Here is a 6573-nt window from a genome sequence, read left to right as displayed (position 1 = left end):
AGGTACAAGTAAAATTGAAAAAAAAAAGACGCAAAGAGAAATTTATGAATTGGAAGGCGAAAGTGAACGAAGAGAACTGAGTGTGGTGAAAATGACAATAAGGTTGAAGGTTTTTGAGTTTTGAGAGAGAAAAGAAGACCAACATGGAAAATTTTTATAAAATAGAGAAAAAGGGACCTAGAATAAAATAAGAAAATGTATCAGTAGACAAAAACTTAGCCTGGTAATGCCATGAAGAGGGAAGTTAACAATAATTCAATAGAGTAATACAATACAATACAATACAATGCAATACAATACAATACAATAAAATACAGTTCAATAAGTGTGACACAATATAGGTTGATAAGACACATTACAGAAGAATCTTATGCAATGCAGGAAAATACAGTATATACCATACTTTGCTGTTTAACATGTACTCAGTTTGCTTGTCAGAGAAAAACAATCGACAGGTGAAAAAATCTAATGAAATATATTGCAAAATATGGAAGTGCTCCACAGCACATCCGAAAAAGTAATACATAAAGCACTATGACTTAGCATTGCAAACACGAAGTTCTCTGTTCACCTGAAACCGCACAAAGTCATTAACCACCAATATATATATATATATATATATATATATTATATATATATATATATATATATATACATATATATAATATATACATATATATATATTCATATATATATATAATATATATATACATATATATATATATATATTCATATATATGTAATATATATATACATATATATATTCATATATATATATATATATATATATATATATATATATATATGTTGAGACATGCTGACAGGTTGACGTAAGCGAAGTAGGAAACACAGGAGTCTTAGTCTTGCGTTTATTCCTGACTAGTTTCGCAGTTATGCTTTTTTCAAAGAAATGAAAAGCATACCTGCGAAACTAGTCAGGAATAAACTCAAGACTAAGACTCCTGTGTTTCCCACTCCGCTTGCGTCATATATATATTTGATTGGTTTGATACATATATATATATATATATATATATACATATATATATATACATATGTATATATATATATACATATATATATATGTATGTATATGATTTAAATATATATATATATACATATATATATGTATATATATATATATATATATATATATATATATATATATATATATATATATATATACGTAATAAAAAAAAATCCTGTGAACAGTTGGCTGAATCAGAGCCGGAAAAGAAGCTTCGTTTCCAGCGCAGGTCTTCTCGATATGCAGAACGAAGGAGGGACAAATCACGAGAATAGATAAAAATCCTATTGGGGGGATTACGTGATGGGAGTTTAAGCTCTTGGTTAGAGGTCTGCAAGATGGAACATTAAGAGGATTAGAGGGGGGTGCCTGAGGAGGAGAAGAAAGAGGAGGAGGAAGTTGAGGAGAAGAAGGAGAAGGAAGAGGAAGAGACTAGAGGAGCTGAGAAGAGGTTTGAGTGATTGGTGGGATTTTACGGGGGCTGATGGTCTTGATTGCGGTTGTGATGCTCCTGGAAGGAATTCAGTCTTGCCACAAGAGATCCAGTGAGCATATACATTATCTGAAGACTTTCCCTGCTCTCTCTCTCTCGCAGTCGTAATTAGTTGGAGCTCACTTTCTGTCTCAATCTGCATAAGTTTTTTGGTATTTCACTTTCACTATTTTTTTTTTTTTTAGATTGCAATTGTAGTGTTTTATTTTGATTTACTCTCTTTTTATCTTTTCTCCGTTTGTGTGATACATTCACAAATATGCACGCACAGACAAAACACACACACACACACACACACACACACACACACACACACACACACACACACACACACACACACACATACACACACACACACACACACACGAGTATATACAGTATATATTAATATACAGTATACATATATATATATATATATATATATATATGTATATATATATATATACATATCTATATATATATACATTATGTATATATAATATAAATGTAATATATATATATATATATATATATATGTGTGTGTGTGTGTGTGTGTGTGTGTGTGTGTATGTGTGTGTGTGTGTGTGTGTATGTACACATAAACACACGAATATATAGATGTTGATGGAAAAGTATATAGATATGTATTGCTGAATAGGTCGACATCTTATTTTTTATTTTTTTTATCTATTTATCTATTTTTATTTTTAGTGGGGCCAGAATCCATGATTCAAAACTGAACTCATATCTGGTGACGTCATCATGCGCAAACACCGTGTAGATACCAGCACTCGACTTGTAGAAAGGACTGTTATCTCCGAAGTGTGTGGTGCATATCGCTCAAACTATTGTCAAACAGTGTGGCGTTTTGTGTTGGATTTCTGTTTTGGAGAATGATGAATTGTGGACCTGTGAACTGCAAGAATGGCTCGGTGTCTTGGGCTACGTGATGAGGGAAATCTGGAGTTCTTGTCCAAGATGGCGTCACAGACCTCATGTTGATGACTTAGTGGCGCGCGATTTGAATTAGGTGTCCAGCCTCTGTCCGAAATGAGGCTAGTATGTAAAGAAATTAATTCAAATTACAGTAAATGACGTATTTCATCAGTGCCAGTTTTTTTGCATAAATTAGTTTTGCTTTCAGTTTGTCTTTCTTTTGTCATTTGGCTATGTTAGTTAAACGAACATATGAAAAATGAGATAACGCATGACAGCAGCGCAAAATAGACCACAAGGAGAGAAGCGCTGGTAAACTACAGTCTATAACAACAACATCGCATTACTGTACTTCTGTTCTCATAGGAAAGCACAGAATGCTGCTATGCAAATAGTGAAAGAAAAAATATTAGATATCAAACATGTCTAAATGTAGGGGAAGTGTGAAGACAGAGAAGTAAATGTGGAAAGTTGAGTAAGAGTCTTGTAAATTAGAGTTAGATAAGATATATTCACCATGGTCTTTGGATCACATGTTGGACTCGTGATCAACAGCTATTTCCCTCCCGGAAGAGAGCTCAAAGCTCGTATATGACCGATCTATGGGTAAGGCTGTGACCTTACACGCACACACACACCCAACTCCCCGCCCACGAGAGTTGGAGTAACAACCCCCAGCGCAGCGATACTGAAATTATTTCAGCCCTGGGCGGGATTCGAACCCTCCGTAGTGGCAGCCAGGAACTCTACCAACTGCGCCACGAGTTGCATGTGTGTTTGTGTGTGTGTGTGTGTGTGTGTGTGTGTGTGTGTGTGTGTGTGTGTGTGTGTGTGTTTGGTATATTTCTGCGAGTACCACATAGTTGTAGTGTTTATTTGTAACTTAGTTAAGAGCTTGAAATATTCTTGAAAACATAGAAATATAACTCTTTGATATTCATTAGTGACGATTTGATATTTGTTAGTGGCGATCTAGATTTCCTAATGTTATTTGTTTCTATAAGACTGAAAATGAAGTATAAATCTAGGGTAGATTTAGAGTTATTTAGATTATAAGACTTAGATTGAATTATGAATTTAGAGGAAATTGATATGAATACGAAGTTAGAGTTTGAAGATGTAGAAGAACATCGTGAGGAGATTTAGGGACAGAAGGAAAACATTCTTGGGCAGAATACTGATGAAGACACCGGCGACTGAAAGATACAGACGGGAAGAAAATTCTAGATTTTACGACGACTGCCAAAGGAAGGATTAGCAAAATCTGTGTCTTGCACGACTGCGCTGAAGACAGACAGAAGACTCTTTATTTCTAGAAGAAAAACTAATGGACTTAGGAAAAAAAAAAAAAAAAAGGACTTAGGGTTATGTATTTAATTTGTTCAAGCTCATGGAATCGATTCTTTAGGGAACAGATGATGAATATAGGAAGAAAAAATATATCGTCAACTTGAGAAAAATATATAAAACAGGACTAGGAACTATGTGATGACTTGGTTTTTATAAGCTGAGGGTATGTGCCAAATGAAGAGAGATAAAAGTAGATAAAATCTTAGAAGAAAAACTGATAAATATGGATACAGTGAAATGCAGAATAGAGACTAGATTCTGTGTGACTATTTACTTTTTGGTTACTGACGATAAATTAAAAAAAAAATCCTAAAGTTCAAACAAAGGGGGAGGCCAGTGAACAACGAACATGACCACAGAAAACATTGATTCGATCAAAACAATAAAAACTACACAAAATATATAGTGAGAATTTTTCAAATGAGAAAAAAATATATGAAATTCACAAAAAGGAAAAAAACATCACTGCACAAAATAAAACACTTATCGAGTTAAAATAATGAAAAAATACACAACATGTATCTTGAGAGAAGAGCATGAAACCATACACAGAGTAATGTTATGGCCAGAGGAAGTAAAAAAAAAAAAAAAATGTAGATGAAGAGGGTGAACGATATCCCCCAAGGATCGGTAGTCAGATATTATGAAAACTCTCTTCCACTTAAGAAAATGATGAATGGCCACCAATCACGTCATTAAATTGGGAAGAAAGGAGGCTGACATGAAAGACTTGCAGTACTTGTGCTCAGCATGATAGAACGCCAGCCCTGTGGCCAAAGTTCATAGACATATTCAACTAGACACACACATACATGCATACGTACACGCATACACGTACACACACACACACACACACACACACACACACACACACACACACACACACACACACACACACACACGTTGCGTGTACGTCCCTGTGTGCGTGTTTAGAGGTGAGTAAGAGACTACATGTCTACCCCTTTGTTGGTACCTCTGGTCCTTTCTTATACACTTGCCCCTTACCCACACACCCCAAGGTCCATAATACGATCTCTGGTTGGACAGCTTCGCCCTTATGCGCAGGACCCAAGTATGCAGTTATTTGAGCTGGGACGTTGTTCAGAGTTACCCAAACCAGTACAGTCCAGGTCAGATCTTTACGATCTTATGCAGATTTCTTATTACTTGTGTTTTCCTACAGAAAAGTTTCACTCTCTTTTGTATTAGGCCATTAGCTGAGACTATAAACACCAAGAAGATTTATGTGACATTTTATTTACTCTTATATAGTAGTCGTTTTTCTTTTATAACAAATAGAGGACAATCATGATTACACATGCACCCGTCCCGATCCGAACTTTGTTTATATTTTATGCTGAAGCTCTTTCTTTGCGGCTCTGAGTCGAGAGAATGACAAATGACGAACAAAGGGCACCCGCGCCATTAATTTCTTTTCTTGGTGGAGCGTTTGTTTCCTCCTCCATTGTCACCTCAAGTGGGACCTTTGCGAGCCACTAAAGGATCAAATTAAAGCCACGGAACTTTTATGTAGAAACAGACGAAGCTTTTGTTTGGTCGCGGAGTAAGAGAAACATGATACCAAGACCCAGAGGACGTGTTTATGACTACAACTATTAACGCCTCCATGGGAAGCATTGATATTGTACACACGCACACACATGCACACACACACGCACACACACACATATACACACACGCCCCCCCCCCACACACACTACACGACTCGGTGGCGTGGTTGATAGAGTGCTGGACTGTCAAATACAGTGGTACTCGCAGTACCTGGTTCGAATCCTGCCCAGGGCCGATATTATTTCGGTATCGCTGCGCTTCGGGTCGTTACTCTGACTCTCGTGGGCGGGGAGTTGGGTGTGTGTGTGTGTAAGGTCATAGCATTACCCATAGATCGGTCATACGAGCTCTAAGCTCTCTTCCGGGAGGGTAATAGCTGTCGATCACGAGTCCAACACGTGATCCAAAAGACCAAAGACCAAAGACCAAGGTGAACACACACACACACACACACACACACACACACACACACACACACACACACACACACACACACACATATATATATATATATATATATATAAATATATATATATGTGTGTGTGTGTGTGTATGTATGTGTGTTGAGGTGTGAAGACAGAATATATATACAGTATATATATGTATATATATATATATATATATGTGTGTGTGTGTGTGTGTGTGTGTGTGTGTGTGTGTGTGTGTGTGTGTGTGTGTGTGCATGGTTTTTCTTCTTTATTTTCTAACAGACTAATAAATATGCTCCATAGGTAGACACCAGGTAAAAGGCTATAATTTTGCAATTATTGTACACCAAGTGAATTTACTTCTTGTACAAGAATAATGCCGAGGGCAAAGAATTTTTTTTATAAAACTGAGGAAACAAGAATTATAAAGGGAACGAGGATGATAAGAATAGCCTAAGGAGTAAAGGAGAAGGACGGAGAAGGACAAACGATAAAATGAAAAGGAGAAGGACGGATAAGGACAAAGGATAAAGTGAAAAGAAGAAGAAGGAATTGACCATGAAAGATTTGGAACAAGAGAATGGTGAGTGTTAGAAGGTTAATCAACTATTCTTTTTTTATTATTATCTTAAGGTAAGGGATAGAGAGTGGTTTAGGAAAGAGAACATTTTGAAAGGAAAGACAGAAGAGAACAGGCGAGGATGACACCCTTTTTTTTTTTTTTTTTTTTTATAAGAGGACTTTCACTCCTCTGCTTTCGTTTTTTTTTTTTTTTTTTTTTTTTTTTT

This window comes from Oratosquilla oratoria, chromosome 21 (genome assembly GCF_046742065.1).
Source record: "Oratosquilla oratoria isolate Oo_2021 chromosome 21, ASM4674206v1, whole genome shotgun sequence".
Taxonomy (NCBI): Eukaryota; Metazoa; Arthropoda; class Malacostraca; order Stomatopoda; family Squillidae; genus Oratosquilla; species Oratosquilla oratoria.
Note: the sequence above shows the minus strand (reverse complement) of the source record.